The 17,255-nt window shown below is 34.6% G+C and overlaps 1 protein-coding gene and 1 long non-coding RNA gene across 4 annotated transcripts in view; both read left to right on the forward strand.

Annotated features, from left to right (window-relative positions):
* Positions 1-17,255, forward strand: part of Cnc (NFE2 like bZIP transcription factor cap-n-collar) — a 247,305-nt gene that overhangs the window by 211,010 nt on the left and 19,040 nt on the right. The gene's annotated exons all lie outside the window — the stretch shown is intronic.
* Positions 10,637-11,930, forward strand: LOC143143517 (uncharacterized). The gene is made up of 3 exons (XR_012991173.1): positions 10,637-11,321; positions 11,410-11,503; positions 11,578-11,930. It is a non-coding gene; the product is annotated as an uncharacterized LOC143143517 (long non-coding RNA).

Consider the following 17,255-nt stretch of genomic DNA (forward strand, 5'->3'; position numbering starts at 1 on the left):
TATTCACTTCCTTTTTACAAATCATCTGGACAATGTCTACGATGCAATCTAGTAACAACAATGAGGAGAAGGACAAATCTGTAGGGCAAAATTCGAGCTTTTCTCCATCGTAAATCTTGCACACGAATGACCGAAACCTGATACCTTAACTCACGTTTCTCAGCTAAATGTCTGTTAAGTGCTTACTTTTCACATTTCGTATACCATGTGTCGCCGAAGTTTTCTCCAAACTGTATCGACATTGCCTGATAAGTAGGTATAGACCAAATTTATATATAAACATTAATAGAGACAAAAGGTTCATGAAAAAATATCAGTAATACGAAATGTAAAGGAGTATAATAACGAACTTGTTCTTAATATAGTACAAGTTTGGAAAAAGTGGATTATATTTATCTAATATTTAGAAATTATATAACTCAAAAGGTTAATGCAAAGAATGAATGTTGCATTAGCCGAGGCAATGCAAAATTGACACGTAATTCGTTGTAACGATGTCAACTTTATATTGATAATAACGGTCGATATTTTGAAATGCATTAAGATTATTTCAAGCGAAATAGGATACTAAACGAAACTCTCGTTTCGCGTAGTATAATCCAGTATTGATAGTAAACGATGGAAAAAAAGTTACATTGATCACCGTCAACGATCGCAAGTAATAAACCGAACTCGTATAGACAAATTAGATAAATGTCGTTGATAGATAAAAAATGTTGACGATGAAGTCGTGACAACGATGAATAGGATTTATTTTAATGCAATGAATAGATAGCGACTACAATAAGTCCTTGACTTACAATTAGACGAGTAATTCATTCACTAGCTTTTTATGTTTTTTATTTGTGAATATAAATACAATGTATCGCAAGGAGAAACAAAAATTAGTCTAGGGTTAAAAATAATATTTTACCGTAAATAAAAGAAATGTAAAGACTCTAGGATACATTTCGTATATAATTTTTGTTGCAGAAGTTCATTCAAGTTTATATGCGAATACGAAATATATACAATGGAAATGCTTATTGATACATATCGAACGGATCGTGTTGATATTAAAGAAATATTATTTTGATTTTTCATTGCAAAATAATAGGAACAAATATTCCCCGCTTTACTTGTATCGTTCATCTATCGAACAACTCGTTTACCGCATTAAAAAAGGATCAAAAATTATCCGAGACACTATCAGCTCCGTGAACAGAGAAAGCTTGATAAATTCTGCTCTAGACATTTTCTGTTTGTTTGACAACGAAAGAGTGAGTTTCGATTGGCGCTCGTTCGTTGTTCTGAAGTCGTTAGCCACCTGTTTACATAATACAGGACTTCCGCGAAGCGTTGCTTAAAAACAAGACCCATTTCTTTTTCTTTCTTTTTTTTTGAGAGGGACGCGTTCCGCTTGTAACACAAAACACGATAAATTAATTTTTACAGGCAATGGAACAAAGTAGGGGAAGGAACCTAAGTTCCCGAGCTCAGTTTGGATATCTTTGATATAATATAAACTTTCCATCTCCGGAGCTCTTTGATAATTCTTTGTTTGGATGCGGCTAAATTGACACGTTTGCCGTTTCTTACGGTAATGGTTTAACAAAATAAGTCAACCATACAACGGAGTTCCCAAATTGTACGAAATTAGTAAGCATACACGAGTTACGAATCGAATTTCATGCAACGGTTAATTATTCATTGCGAGTCTAAGTGAAAATTTGTCCGATTGCCTAAAAAAAAAGAAGAAAAAAAAAATAGAAACGTCTTTAATACAAATAAATTACTCTTCGATATAGTTTCAAGCATAGTCTTTAAATACTGGGTACAAAACGTACCGTCGAGGTTTAATTTTTTATTAATCATTTACACTCGTGCTTCACGTTTTTCCTAGCTCTCTCTCTCTCTCTCTGTTTTGTGTTTGTTTATCGTCGTGTGCATTCGACACACCGCACACTCTGTATCTCTCATCATTCATGAGTCACGTATCTGTACCGCGTCTAATTTGAACAGTCTCTTTATAGTCCATCGAAAGAGACGAGATACCAATGTTTACATTAACGCCTACACGATCAGTTAAATGGTCTGTAGTTATTGGTCTATTTTCTTCAGCTCCAGGAACGACTCTCGCTCAGTTACAGAGGGTTTTTTTTTCTCTGGTTAGAATAAACCGAACGATTTGGATGAAATTTCGGAATTCACACTGCGTGTCTTCTTTCGAGCTGGCTCAATTCGAACCGTTCGATTTCTCTCAAATTGCTCGGTTTATTAGAACAGTTCGATCATTTTTAAATAAATCGAACATTGTTCGGTCGATGGTCGCGGTCATAGTAACAGTAGTAGTAGGAGTTTAAACAGTGATTCAAGATAAACTTTGAATAATAAAAAATGATTTCGTCCAACTTATTTCATTTATTTAATTATTATCCTATATTTATCTTGTATGTCTTTAAGAAACGATTGTTCGAAAACATAGTTTCTTTATTATGTGTGCTGTTGGTTGTACAAGTCATTTAATCGTTAGTCGAATAATTTAAATTACAAAAAAATAACAATGAAGTTTAGAAAAAATGTTTTACATAATCATTGAATCTAGGTATTGTGAAATCGGCCCTGATCTGATCACGCGTTCATCACGTGCAATCGTCGTATACGGTATCTCGTCTCGTTGAACCAACTATATATTGCTACGAATATTAATAACCGAGAGTAGGTCGTTCATAGAGAAAATATAATAGTCGATTCGTTTTATTAATAAATTTGTCTTCTTGTTTAAACGACCAAAAGAAGTTGATTGTCTTCGTGCTTTATGACACGAATGTTTGCAACGCGATTATAGATAGTTGGGAAAATTCCACTTTATCGTTTACCTTATCGAACGAAGTATCCATAATATTTTACGGTTTTCGACAATAATATTGATATTCTCATATTGTTATTATCAATATTACTATCGTTACAGTTTACTATTATTTTGTGACTACCAGCGACAGTCTGTTTTTAAAAACACTAAAAAAACATACAGTTCATTTGCCTTTCGTAAAATTGGTAGCTTTCCTAAGGTTTGAATACAGACATATGTCGGGATAATTTAGACGTTAAGCGAGGGCTAAGTAATGATTGAAAAGCATTTATGTAAATACATATGCAAGTGGCTATCAAGTCTCAAAGAACCGGTTATTTGAAAATGTAGTAAATATTACGCGAAAATAGAGAGTGACCCGATGTTACGTCGTTTCCAAGAATGTACATATATTTTATCGTTCAAAAAGGATCCGATTATGAATTGGAGTGAAGGTGTAAGGATTCTTTTTGGAGAAATATCGTGGCATTTATCCCAGAACCTTGACCCGGTGAAAGCGTTTTGATGTGTATCAAACGTTTCTGTGTACATACAACGCGATCTGCGCAACTATTTCAAGCGATAGCTGCGTTATAAATAATAAAAGAATATTGGAGTAACTCGTAGTAAAAAAATATTGTGGTAAATCGTAATGAAAATGTATTGGATTAAAGTGATCGAAAAGTGATTAGCTAAAGAGATATTTTAAACATTGTTCGATTATCTTTATTAAAGAAGATGCTCAAACGCTTCTCCGTTACACTGTACATACTTTGTACAATCCTTTTTGATTGTTTTCATAATTGAAGTTATAAATAATCTCCAAATTTCTAATTATCTTTGCAGGTTGTAATCTTGTCCGTTCTTTAGTACCTCCATAGAGTTTATAGAATTTGAATGTATCTTATCTTTTAAATTACACTATAGATAATAGTCAAGGGGCTTGAATCGAACTACAGGGCTCGCCAAGATATTTAGATACTCAAGTGAAGGGCAAAAAAATGTTCATAACGTTGCCACCTAGCGTTAAAAGTATTCTTTGAATTATTTATATTCTTCCTTTGACACTGTGTGCTTTAATTGCACTGATAACGGAGTTATGATCCGAAATAATTATATACCACCCTGTAAATTCTCTTTTTCTAAAAAAAATCCCAATTTAGGTGTCTGTATAACACACGTGTAACAATAATGATAATAATTATTAATCTGTAGAATATTGTTAAAGTTTATTATGTAATAGGTATTATAAGTTGATTATGGCGGAGGGTTACTCAAGATTGAACAAATGTTTCCTTTCTGAATTTGTAAATAATTAAATACGTCGGTAGAAATAATTCATTACTTTGAATCTTAAAAATCAATTTCTTCTCAACTGTTATCATTAACTATGCAGTAGAATAATGTAATAGAAAAATATAAAGAACAACTTTATTCAATGTCTAAAAAGACATACTATTTGAAGAAGCGATGTTGAATTAACTAGGACAAAATTGGTAACTCAATCATTTAATAGATAAAATATACATTGTATTTATTATTATACTACGGTATAATAATATTGTAGCATACCGTAGTATAATCGTTATACTACAAAATTGTGTTATTTACATCGTCGTTACTTAGAAATAACGAACGATATTAACAATATATAGGCTGTAAATGCAATTGTTGGGTTCTCGTGGAATCAAAGATTTTGAGCCATTGACGCAATCGTAATGTCATTTGTAATTCGAGAGTTGGAAGTTCGTCGACACCACGAGGACATTACATATAATTATCACATAATAGAGTACGGTCTTTGTGTTGTCAAAGGACCACTTTATGTCAGCCTAGACTTTCTCTAATTCTATCCTCCATGAAACGTATTTCACTTTAAGGATAAACCGTTGGCAAGGCAATTCGACTTTGTAAATTTTCCAAACAATAAACCATATATTGCTTAACCGTATCCAATAAATTTTTTTGTTTTATTTTTTTCACTAATGAATGGCTTCTTGCGGACTAACCGGGTATATAGTGCGCGAGAGAAGCACCGATCGAAGTCACTTGGAATTGGAAATTGAGTAAAGCGTGTTAGAGATCAGTTATCGAAGCTTTGTCAGAGTCGAATAAAGACTTTTTGGGAAACCCTACAGTGCCCTTTTGTTACGCACTTAGTCGATTACAGGATCGATCTTAATATGTTCACGAATACTTATGAGTATAATTCACAATACTCGAGGCTCGTTTCGTTGGAATCTTGCGATACTCTTAGAAACAAAAATATGATACGATGTACATATGTATGTATTCCTCACCGCTGACTTGAAGTCTCGTGAAACGACACAGGGGCAAAGAGGGATACGAGCACCCATCCCCACATGAACCGCACCTTCTGAGCCTTAACCACAGTTTCTGCCATAGTAGTAGGAATCAATTTTAATCGCATCCATATTTCAATATACGTGTAAATATAAAGATTCAGAGACTGTAAACCGAAATTTCTGAAATCCAAGCCGTCTGATGGTAATGGTACATCAGGTCGTTGAATACGTCTTGACACGAATTATAAACGTATGAAGCAAAAGATATGCAATGTCATTCGAACAAATAAACACGACCTTGATTTTTTATAATAAAAAAATAAATACTTAAATTTGTAACCGACCAGAAACTGATTCACTTTTGTTTGAAACGTGAACGCGTGCATGAGAATAGGTATATACCCCTTCCACTTTTCTCGCATTCCTCTCACGGGACTTCAAGTCAGCGGTTAGGAACACACACGTACGTACATGTATACATGTACACACGCACGCACACGCATACACACAAAAAGGTTTGATTCTATCGTTAAAGTAGGAAAATATGAAAGTTTTAGATTCATCGAGTACCGTCCGATTGTAATGGACACCCAAATCTATTAGCCACGTTAGAGCGAGTGCAAGAGGGACAGGACGATCGATGTAAAATCTTTGAAATACAGGATGATTTTCTCACCAGAGGTATCAAAAGCAAACCGCGATTCGCCTGATCGTAACTTTATAGTGCGTCAAAGGCCGATACTGTCTCTGCGTCGTATCAGCCTTTAATGTAATGCAATATTACAATCGGGCAGATCGCGCCACAACTACATATTGCTTTCGGAGCTTCTAACGAAAGAATCATGCTGTATAAGATTCTTTCGTCGGCCAAAGTGCAATATCTTAAACACGAACGAATTCGAGAATTTATTCATATGTACCTACATATATGTAAGTATCGAAAAAAAGTATTCGTATATGGCAACACTTTCGATTTGAACAATAATAATTACGATTGCGGAAAATTAATTAGCTACATGTGACATTCACATTAGCAAGTAGACATCGTATCGAATTAACTCAGCTTTCAGATAACATGAATCTTTTTTATGACTTGAATAAAATTACGGTAGACAAATCTCAAATACCGAATGAAGTAAAGAAATTGGCGAAAAGAAGTATTCATAGAGTGGAAGTATTCATTTATTTGATATCTATTGACCAAATGTACCAATAAGAACCAAAATGTAAGAGGAATCTTGGTATTCTATTGTTCTGAATAAATCAATATAAATATTTATATATTCTAGATCAAATTCGAGAAACAGTGCTTAGAAATTAGGTCTTTCTGATAATTACTGGTTCCAGAAAAATAAATCCAATTGAGCATATGTATAATACATGGCAAGAATTGAAATATCGTTTGCAAAAATGTAAAATTTCAAATAAGAACGATTAAAAAATAATGAATAATTTAATTGAATCTATACTCGAGTGATTGCAAGCGATTATTGATAACAACGGATATTCTGTAAAACATTAATTACTATAAATATCACCAATTCACAAATAAATAAAAATCTGTATGAATATTTATTTTCGTCGATTTCCTTACTTTATTCGGCATTTGAAATTTGTCTGTTGTATTTTTATTCAAGTCATAATGAAATGCATATTTTCTGAAAGTTGAGTTAATTTTCTAACTGCTTGTATGTGCCTCTCATAGCTAAGTGACCTTCTACAATCAAAGTTGTTGTTGTTTAAACCGAACGTATTGCGTTGTACGAATACTTTTTTTTAATTTAACTGTAGATATCTTTCTTATGTACGAAGTGAGGTTTATTAACTCAAATGACAAAACCAGTACCGATGCAATGTCGTTGAATATTGAATTGTACCGTGAATCGGCATTTCTTCTTCGTACAGTGCCAGTAGACTCTCGATCATCGGTGTCATCTTCACATTCATTTTATTTTCGCGACATATATATGTATATTTTTAAAAGTCTGGTAAAAAGCGCATTTTCTAAGCGAAGATATGAAAAATTGATAGAGAAAACAGTCGTTCACATACCGTATCGAGAACTATCTTCCCGCGACACAATTCATTTGGTGCAACGATGCAAGCGCAGTGGACTTTTTTACACATACCGATTCTTTTCATTATTCCGCATACATAATTATATACGTATGTATAAAAAGTATGTATTAAGGTATGACTATTGGAAACGTAATGCCTCACGAGGTATGTATTTCGTATTTTATGTTAGTAAATGACTATTCCAGCAAGTGATCACTACGGTCAGCATTTACTTACTTACTTACTTACTTACTTACTTACTTACTTACTTACTTACTTACTTACTTACTTACTTACTTACTTATATACGTGTTTGGTAACATTTTAATGGGGACTGTCACCTATGTGCTATAAAACACGCGTTAAACGAATTTACCAAATGTTTATCAAAGAAATTGAGGATGTAATTAAATTGCAGAAAAAAAAACTTGTTTAGATTCATTACATTTTTTAATTATACAGTAGTTATACTCGGACAATTTGTCTCCAATTTTAACTTTCGTGTAGTTCACTGAATCAAGAAGCTACGAATGCACTGTGCATTTAAAAAAATTGATTTAAATCATGCAAACGACCAAGGTTGATAAACCATTTGAGTATTCGCAGTCTCTTCTTTCAAATCATGTTAGAAAGATCAAAATTAAAACTAATTACTCGAATATAACTGCTACACAAGTTAAAAATCTAATAAAAAATGTGAAGAAGCATGTAAGAAAATGTTTAGACTGTAATAATAGAATGTTTAAAAATTATCTGAAATAAATTAATTTTCCTAACACGAAATACGAAATATTTTATACAGTATTACGTTTCCAATGGTCGTACTTTAATACTTTCATATATAGAAGGATGAGAAGAATGCACATTGTATTTGCAACATTGCACAAAGAAGAATTATATATGTATTGTACATATATATCGATAGTTTCCATTACGACGTTCATCTTTTCCATGATATCAATCGTTGATATCGATTCGCTTAGAAAAGAGCAACAGTTTGTCCCAGTTTCTAGAATCACTTTTGTTTATGTAATTATTCTTGAAAATGATCCGACATATCGTCGGCTGCTTATCTTAACTAAATTTCTCTGTTTACTTGTTCCGTCACTTTGAAGAATGAGTCTCGATGTTTTCAAGCGAATCATTGTAAATCAGTGAGGATGGATTTGATAAAACAATTGAGCGAAACGGTGTTGTCTTTCGAGCTTGTCCATAATATTGAAATTTCCTACTCAACCTTCTCTTGGTTTATTTTCTGATCGACGATAAGTTTGTCGGTTAAATAATTACTTCATTCACTTCGATAGAACACGTAGGAGACTCTCGGATAATTTTGATGCATGTGTAATTGAGTCGACTCTAGATCCAAGTCTCTACTTATTTATTAACAAGTATGGAATTAAAGAACAACTTTTCTATTCCTGTTTTCGAAATATTAAAAGTAGATCGAGTGCACGAATTACATAAAGTTCATTTATCCAATTATCGCCTATATTATTGCAATTGTTTGTTTTCTTATCACGTTTAATCGAATGAACTAAATAATCAGGGTATGTATAATTTCGTGATAACAATGGTATATGTTTGTGATGATCTAGTACGATTTAATGATAACTATTTTGAAATTAAAACATTTTGACTGTGTTAATATTCGATAAGAGATACACATCAAAAATTGTCAAAATGGAACGCGCTTCCTAAGATTATCGTAAAAAATATTTTAACATTCAATCGTTAACATATTATATCTAAATCTCTACTGAATCCGATTAAACTAAAAACTATCGTTCGAAGAAAAGCAAAAAATTATTTACTTCATCGTTGAATACGTAGTTTGCATTATCACAAAATTATACCGACGTGGATTAAAACAACCTCTGGTAGAAAGTTTCCGATCATAGACATTAATACAAAATTTTATGAAAAATTGTCGTATTTTAGTATTTTAAAATATTGCGTGTAATTAAAACCGATCAGGAATTTTGGTGAGTTTTATAAGAAGTAACTACAAGATAACGCAAACTTTCATTTATTTTCAAAGCAAATGTAAAGGAAAATCAAAATGCTACATAGAAAAAAGTTTCCAATCGGTAAAAGTCTTGGAAATAAGTTTCCGATTATTGATAGAAATAATTGATTCTATGAATGTTTAAATCGTAGAAGACAAGTATAAACACAAGACGAATCCGTGAAAATGTAAACAAACGCTCTTACGTCCAGAGCATAAATTAGTTAGCAGTGTTTCATTCAATGAACAAGCGAAACAGAAGTGTACATCACGCCATCGCGTAAATTATATTCAAACGATACAAAAACAGGAATAATTGAGCTCCCCAAGAAGAGAAATAAACAAAGGAAGGTAGCAGAAACAATTGGATACAGTCAAAGTACCATTAGTGAATTTGATGTTTTATCGTATTTTCTTTTCAAGTACCATTAGTGAATTAAAAAGAAAATACGATGAAACAGGCAGTGTTTCTAATCGTAATTGTGGTCGTTCTCATGGAACTACCGAATGGGACGATAGAAAACTACGTAAAATTGTGAAGAATATGAGGAAACCCACTTAAAAACGATTAAATGAACAATGGAGTCCAAATGTTTCCGATCGTACAGTTAGAAATAGATTAAAAGAAATGGGTTTCGTGTTTCGAAAAGTTGAGACAAAACTCTTGTTCGCAAAGGCATGTAGAAAAAGAAAACACTTAGAATGGTGCAAGGAAGATACGAATTGGACAGTAGACGATGACTGGACCGAAATAATATTCCGTGGTGAGTCACATATTTAAATACATATATAAACTTGCCTTTAAACGGAAGACGATGCGGAAACATTTGTTTTTAGAAGAACAAATGAACATTTTAACGAAGATTGTTTAAATCGTAAAGAGATACATCCACAATTATACATTATACGGAGCTATACGTCGGAGAAAGGAGTAGAAAAATTGCACATTCTCTATAAAAATGTTAATTCAGAAACATAGATATATACATTCGTACCTTGAAATATTTTCCAATTTCGAGTATAGAAGACACGTTTGAGGATTCTGCAGACTTTATCAAAACGACAACACCAGCTTTGTTTCTTCGATCGGAAATTTATTTTCCATGTAACATTTTCACTTTTCTTTACATTGTCTTTGAAAATGAATGAAAGTTTGTTTCATTTTGTAGTTACTTCTTATAAAATTAACCACAACTCCCTTGTATTTCTGATCGGTTTCAATCACACGCAATAACATTTTAGAATCCTAAAATAGGGCTGTTTTTTGCAACATTTTGTATCAACTTTCTACCAGAGATTGTACTTCCACGGACCAATCGATATACAATTTTCATTCAAACGATCGAAGTTAATTGAAATAAATTTTTCAACAATTTCCAGCCTCGACGAATCTTGTACGTATACGTACACACTCGGGTATACAACTCGAAACGTTGATCCGTCGTAAAATTGAATTTCGTTCGTAAAACTGTTAATAGAATTACCTAAGAACGAGGCAAAGAAAAGGTTACACAATTATCGAAATTATTGTAATTTATTAAAATGAACGTGTAAGTCGGCTGATTGCTAAGGACAGTTGTATCGTGTGTTACGTAAGCACTCGGACGAAAATGCAAAAGAAAACGATTGAATATGCCTATGTAAACGCGCGCGCGCGCACGTTCGCTCGCGCCCGCCTGATCATACATCGTACGTACACGAATGTTTATCCGGGACGTGATTTGCATCATTCGCCAGAGCGACGAGTGATGAAGAAGAAGCGGGTTGGGTACAGCGGTGACTCGCGCGGCAGCACGGTGATTGTCATCGACTATCCGAGCCCCGTGGTCGCGTACGCTTGGCTATTGCTACATGTGCATACGAGACGCAGCTGTGTTCGCATATATACGTATGTGTCACAAGCCGGCAAATGACTCATTCCCTTCTTTTGCCATTATATCTCGTCAGCCGATCGTAATAATAGAACGAAATTGATTCACTCGCCGCAGCGGTGATTCGTTTCCAAGCACGCTCCTTTATAGAATAAAGATTTTCTTCGAATTAAGATGCCATCGTTCGATCGTAGACCACGTGATAATCCGTGATCGATTCGCTGACCAAATTTCCTTCCAACGAAACGGTTCGTATGTACATATTTCGTAACCAGTTTGTAAGCATTTAAGTACATAAGTATAGTTCGGTGAGGTTAAACGAACATTTGTTAAAAGAGAACGAGACAGGAGATACTATGGGTCAACGGAACGAGCGAGAGAATCGTAGAAAGTGTTTACGTGCGAAAAGAAGCGACGTAATTGGACGAAAGTAAGTTTTTAAACGGCGATTAGAATTTGTCAAACATTGGTAATTACAACGAGCGTAAACGTTACAAATTACAGGAATGTTTCGTTTAAGTGATAAACATTCACCAGTTCGTATCACTTGGATGGTTCGAAATAGAAACAAAAAATTAATATTAATTGCGTAAAATATGTATCTCCTTTACAATCGGTATTTGTTTTTTTTTTTTTTTTTTTTTTTTTGCGAACAACTGATATTATGTAAGAAACATTGTACAGTTTTGCGTATCGTTACGTGGTTAATTATACGATTAGTATTGCTTGGAATATTAATATCCGTAAATGACGCGCGGCAATGCAAATGTTAAATCCGTAACTCCGTGAATTGGGTATCAAATAGAATCGCAGTTTCGTTACATGATTCACTGAGATTTATTTTTACCAGTTTTAGCACCTGCATACGTATGTACATATATATATACATACATATACATTTATGTATATATATATATATATATATATATATGTCCAAAATGTAACAGTAGGTCAACGATACTATGTAATTATGAAACTCATAATTTATACTATAGAAAATAAATAATCTATTTAAGAAAAAAATTTGGTAGATGTGTATAATACATAGCGATACGATACGTACAATCTTATGATACAGCTGTCGGCGGCTCGTACGAAAAAAATAAAAAACAAAATTCCTAATTAAAGAGAATAAAACTGTAATTTACCGAGTGACATCGTTCCAGTTCCGTTACCAAGAATTCTTTACGTGTTAGGAGCAACGCACCTAGGCGGTGTGCAATACTAGTCAAATTTTAATAGAAAGAAGATACCGTCATTCGTACCACATTTATGTATTTTACGAAAGTTAATATCTCGACACGATTACATATTTATCGCAATATAAAATTTTACTTCTCAATTACGCGCTTCGGTACACTCGAGTAAGTTCGAAAAATTGATCAATTAATCTTCAAATAATAAAACAAATATACCAGTTATACAGTCGTTATGTTATTAAACATTGTAAACGTACGATTTACTTAATCGATTATTATACTCGTAGTACTTTTAACGAATGAATTCTATTACGAATTCTATTCGATTTAATTTTATTTTTCAATATCATTTATCGATTTTTCTCATGTTCTATACTTATATCGATATTAGTGAACATTTGATGAAATTACAGATCTGTACACATTATACGGATTAAATTGTTATTTGTCAAGAAAGTGTTCTTTACGATCGTCGTTTATTTTACGGTTGAATATTTAATATTCTGATAATAGTTTCTTTATAATAACAGAAAATGGTTTCGTATAGTACCTCCAATGGTTACCGAGTACTGGCTATTTATAATAAATTTTCAAGTAACTCGTTACAAGTTATGCACCATCGCAAGAAGAATGTTTTTAACTTTGATCATTTTTTTCGTCAAATATGTAGCATCCTGCTTTCACCAGACATCTCGATATTATTCAATGTTATCGTCGAGTTTACAATTTCGAATCGCCGATTACAATTCTATCGTAGCAAACAGTTATCTATAGGTCCGTCGTAAAATTTGCAAACACGACATAATTGAACTCCAAAGTTCATATAATTTTTCGCAAAAAGTAAGTTATAATGATACCAATAGTATATTCAATTCGAGATGTTTCTACAAATTGCTTGAAATTTAGCGATACACAATAAAGAAGATAAATTTAACTCTATTTACCATTTAAACTACCTATCTAAAGGAAAATGATGCGCATAATAAAGGAAAAGTAGTACAAAAAATTATTCACACACACGTTAAAGAGTTACTCGTTATTTGTTATTTCGATAAAAATGTGTTCGACTCTGCTGGACGGCTCGTTTAACTTTTCATTTTTTCAATATGAAAATAAATCTTCTAAAATATACTCTTGAATAATTACATTTTTAAATACGCGAAAAGGAAATTTTCTATTTTTAAAGATAATTCGTTCGATAATTAATCGTATCGGACGATCTACGATCCATCCATTTGAATCGTAATCGTCGTTCTTTACTTTGATTAAAATTTGTCCAATAGGGGGATATCTATTTATAGATATTTGTAATGTGTACAGTTTATAAGATTATTGTTAGCGGAAAACTGAGTCGATGTAAATATTCATTATTGCGCGTGTAAAGTTTAATATCGACGTATCGTACACACGTAATCGATACGTACACGGATGTATTATACATATATAGTACCGCTCGTACCGGTCCTTACTGGTATTCAGCCGTTCACGTTTCAAGTGTTTCGATCGTAAGTGTAAAAATATTTCTGAGCTCGTAAGAAAATTAATCTTGATCGTATTGTTGATACACAAACGTGTTTCGATGATCGCCTTTTCGTTACCGATACAAAAACGTTACATTGGAAGGTGACATGCGATCCAGCCGGTGATCTAGCATCGTGGTCGTTTACACTCACCGGCCCTGACCGAGGATACTATTCTTGCAAATTGAAACTCGGTTAACATGCTCGATGCTCTACAATTGTTGTTAATATATTTTTACAATTCGTTCTTCGAGATGCTGGATCGCAGAAAGACGGAGCAGTTGTTTCGAAAAATAATTTCCAACGAAAGTTCATTTTAGCATTTTACGAGTATTTCCATTTATAACACTTATCGTTTGCTTTGTTTCTTTTTCGTATTTTAGTCGTTTGTATTCTATATGCGCAATTTAGTACATTGCGTAGCCACGTCGCGGCCGATTAAAACGTTCGAAATATTATTTCACTGAGAATTGGTATTCCAATAAAACTTGCGACGAGTTGGAAAAATAATTCTTACGGCACGCGCGCGCGCGTGTGTGTATGCATAACGTTTACTCAACAACTGTTAATGCAATTATCGAATATTAATACGATTAAGAGTTTACCAATGACCGATATATCTACCGTATCATTGTGAACTAGAACCTTATCTTTGATAATAATTGTACACATCTTTGCTCGATAACCATAATGCAATTTTACACGTGCGGTTTATTTGATCGTTGATTATACGTAAATGTGAGACAATTTTTAAAGGCAAATATTATTACCGTTCTAGTTTCCAAGCGTTTATAATAGGTGTAAAGGAGTGGTAGAATACTCCGACTTATCGTGGAGTAGTTGAAACAAGGACAAAGATACGGCTGAAATCTTCCATTGCTACGAAAAATACATTTGTAAACGATAATCGAGCATTTCTTGTACAACGAAACGGATCGTGCCGAAACGAATTGGAACGCATTATTATTGTCACGAGAAACGATAGTTGCAATTTGGTCGATAATTATCGCCCGTCGAATAATTCCGATATCCTAATGAACATATCGTCGTAGAGTTATCGTACACTTTCGTAGATAATTACCAATTTAATTCGCTCGTTATCTGCTTGGTTGCTTTAAGTTGCAAATATAATCTACAGCGGTAAATCATCGATATAATGTTATTATACGGATACGACGGAGGGTTATCGGCTGGAGGATATATGTGTACATACGTACGTACGTACGTATGCATACATGCATGTACGTACATACATACGTACATATAGAAGCAACGCGAAACGATCTCGTTCCAATTTCGTAATATTGTTTTCGTTGTACATTCCACATGGCGTACATACTCGGTTGACTAGCATTTGCTATCGAACTCAACTTATTGCGGTATCCGTCGCATCGAACGTTAAGTCTTTCTCGAACGTGTTACCGATTCTGTTCGCGCGGGCGTAGTCGTTTCGTAGTTCCTCTATCGCTCGGATACAAGTTCGTTATCCGTACGCGTGAATTTACAATTTTATTTCGATCGATCGACGGTCGCACGTCGTTGCGGATGATTTTCGATTCGTCGCCGAGCTCTCGACGGGCACGTTGTGCCAGATTTTGGTGGTCGTTACCGAGAAACGTGTCCGGGTGTGGAGAAATTTGATGGAAAATCGCGCAAAGTGTTCTTTCGAGGGAACGATAGCATTTCGAACGACAACATTGTCGCGTCATGTGAAATCAACTCGGAAACCACCGCTATAAATAGTTACGCACACGACTGCATGTGCTTTATTATCACTTGGCGAGGTTTGCGAACAGATATCACATCCATATTCGAGATGCTTAGTCACGCGACCTCGGTTATTCGAAAGGCTTCTCCTCTAGCTCTCTACAGATGGATTTTGAGAGGAAATTAATTCGTGCGACGACGACGCTCCGAGCGAAATTTTATCTCGATGGCGTTGCCCGAAGGAAACCGTTCGCGTTCTTCCTCGAAAAGTGAGTTGTTTCTTCGAATGTTATCCGTTGCACGGCCGATAAGATACACAACATCTTGATAAAATATTCAGATATAAAATATCGCGAAGCACTTAAGAAAGCCGTCGTGCCGAAATTACTACGAGGTGGGTGCACGATCGATCGTAACGGACACGCTTCGTTATTATTGTTGTTCCACGGATGGAAATAGTTGACATTCTTGTCTCGTGGAACAACAACGCAACACCGTCGTTCGTCCTTGACAATTTTTAGACGACACGGGTGGTCAAAGACGGATGTTACGATACGTATGTGTAGCAACGAATCGTAGCATCGCCACGCGTGCCGATTTTTAATCGACGTTGCCCGGTAGGTGTAAATTTTCCACCGTTTCGGACGAATTCTGGGCGACATCGTTTATTTACGGGATGTCGTTCGACGAGTACCTCCCTGAAGTGTCTCGTAACGTTCGTGTAAAATGGCCAAGTGTGCCGAACAAAAGGGATAATTACATACGCGCGCGAGATAAGTTTGCAAAACTACACCCACGACCGATGGTGAAAGTACGAATGACGGTTGGCTGCATACTTATGTAGTTACGTTTCTTTACACTGTTATGTTGCACGATTACCGTAGACGAACGCTCTCCGCGGTGTACAGATACGATACGCACGTTAATTGCCCGGTGCAACGAATCGAGTATTCGATACGATCCGATCGGAAAGTTTTGTCAACGAAACTGCTCGATCGAACGTCGCGGCTTTATTTAGGTACTAATCGATGTTTCCTCGATTCGAACCTACTCGCGACGAACGATGCCTTGGAATATCGTAAACGCATCGTACATTCGTATCCATCCGATATTCTATAAAACGATAATTCTTTCGATTCGCTGTTTTCGTAGTTCAAAGTTCAAAGTGTTCCACGCGAAGATACAGGAAATATATTTTATTGCGCTACTTACGACCGATTGATAAACGAACGTTTATCTAACGCGGATCGTCCAATTGTAATATTGCATTTATATTTGCGCGAATAGAAGACGAACGTTACTCGGTAACGGTAATAACAATTGCATTACCGGTAACGTACGAACGATAACGAACGATACTTTTATTCGTTTTCATTCCGACGTCGTTGGCAAAATTAAAGATAATATCGTTCTCGAATTTACATGCACGTATGCATGTATATTTATCGTAGACATTGCGCAGCCTTTGTTTTTCCGTTCTCTGTTCTTTCGTACGCGACGATATCTTTGCGCGAAGTTCTTCCTTCGATGGTTTTTCACAGATTCGCGCGAATCGAACCGAATTCGAAATTTTTCCGAATTTTCAAGCATCGTACCAACGTTTTGAACCGTTAAGCACGCTACGCGCCGGTTCTAAAGCTCGGTAAACGCGATAAAATACGTCCGGGAGCGTATCGAAACGAATTTATTCTCAGCAAGGTCACTTTCGTATTGTCATTTCCGGAAAGTACATAATAATAGTATCAATTGTACAACA

The sequence above is a fragment of the Ptiloglossa arizonensis genome, chromosome 2, assembly GCF_051014685.1.
Source record: "Ptiloglossa arizonensis isolate GNS036 chromosome 2, iyPtiAriz1_principal, whole genome shotgun sequence".
Lineage (NCBI taxonomy): Eukaryota > Metazoa > Arthropoda > Insecta > Hymenoptera > Colletidae > Ptiloglossa > Ptiloglossa arizonensis.